The sequence below is a fragment of the Myotis davidii genome, unplaced genomic scaffold (assembly GCF_000327345.1).
Source record: "Myotis davidii unplaced genomic scaffold, ASM32734v1 scaffold200, whole genome shotgun sequence".
Classification (NCBI taxonomy): Eukaryota; Metazoa; Chordata; class Mammalia; order Chiroptera; family Vespertilionidae; genus Myotis; species Myotis davidii.
Genome location: NW_006293700.1, coordinates 4,002,237 through 4,003,611, shown reverse-complemented (window position 1 = coordinate 4,003,611; position 1,375 = coordinate 4,002,237). Strand labels below are relative to the sequence as shown.

The 1,375-nt window shown below is 42.2% G+C and overlaps 1 long non-coding RNA gene across 1 annotated transcript in view; it reads right to left on the bottom strand.

Moving 5' to 3' along the window:
• Window positions 1-1,018, bottom strand: part of LOC107183692 — a 20,578-nt gene extending 19,560 nt beyond the window's left edge. The window contains exon 1 of the long non-coding RNA XR_001514487.1: window positions 943-1,018. This is a non-coding gene — a long non-coding RNA (uncharacterized LOC107183692). The remainder of the gene's footprint in view (window positions 1-942) is intronic.
• Between the last annotated feature and the right edge of the window lie 357 nt (window positions 1,019-1,375).

Sequence of the window (1,375 nt, the reverse complement as noted above, 5' to 3'; positions counted from 1 at the left end):
AAGTGCTGTTCTAGAGAGTATGCTTCAATCAGGAGGAAAAAGGAATGCCTTCCTATCGAAAGGGTACCATCGCTTCTGTACTCAGCTAGAAGTCTAGAGTCTGTGTAAAGTCTTCTTCTGAAGAACTATGGTCCAAATGTCTACCCCCATCCTGTACTTCCTGTTGTTATTGTGCGTTTATTTATCTCCTCTGTAAGATATAAACTCTGAGTGTTTGATGGGAAACAATCTATATTAATAACAATAATATGCTAATTAAACTGGACATCATTCCGGATATCATTCCAGACAAGCCAGGGCTGCGAGGTAAGCCCGGGTCCTAGATGCCTTTCTTCATTGTAAATAAAGGAAGAACTGGACAGTCTATGAAACATCTGTTTGCAAACATTGCACAACTAGCAATGCAGAATTTTGATGACTGAGAGAAGAGAAACAAAGGGGGAGAGCCCTAATATGTATGTCCCTGGTTTTCTGCCTGGAGAAACTTTCTGGATCGTACACAGTAAGTGGAAGGGGATTCTAAGCAGAGCAGGGTGGTCTCACTGAGTTGGGGAAACAGATCGGGGATCAGGGAGGATGTGGTGGCTGGACTTTGTGGGCCAGTGCATCAGAGAGAAGGGCATTGCCCAGATAAAGGGCCCCAAACATCTGCATGGGTCTCAGTGAGTCTCCAGCAGAATACTATGCCCTGAATACTTAGAATTAGATTTCAAGTGGTTGGTCAAAAAACTCTTACTGAGAACAGAACAAACTACTAGGAAGCTATAGGCTAAACAAGTCCCAGCACTAACAAAGAATTGAGAGATGGTAGAGTTCTGATCCCACACAGTAGTGAGACCTTTTTGAATACCAGGTACAGTTAATAGAGACCCCAGAATGGCCATGCCTCGATATTAAGGCCAAATAGCCCTAGATTAAAGGCCACCATAAGTCCATACTAACAGAGCTTAAATTCAACTCTTGAAAGCTGATCTGCAGGCAATTTAACTGTCTTCCAAGTAAAGCTGCTCTTTAAAAGGAGAACAGAAAATTTAAACACTTAGCAATTATCGGGAAGAAGCAGGAAAGTGGGAATCAAAATCAGGAAATATAAATTAGACTAAAAAAACAATAATGATTGAAAGCAGACAAGAATTTTAGACAGCTATTATAAATATGTTGAGGAACTTAAAGGAAAGCATGATCATAATATAAAGAGATAGATAGAAGATATAGAAAAGAGCAAAGTGTGCCCTACCTGGTTTGGCTTAGTGGATAGAGCATTGGACTGAAGGGCCCCAGGTTCAGTTCCAGTCAAGGGTACGTACCTCCGTTGCAGGCTTTTCCTGGACCCAGGCCCTGGTCAGGGCTTATGCAGGAGGCAACCAATCGAGAG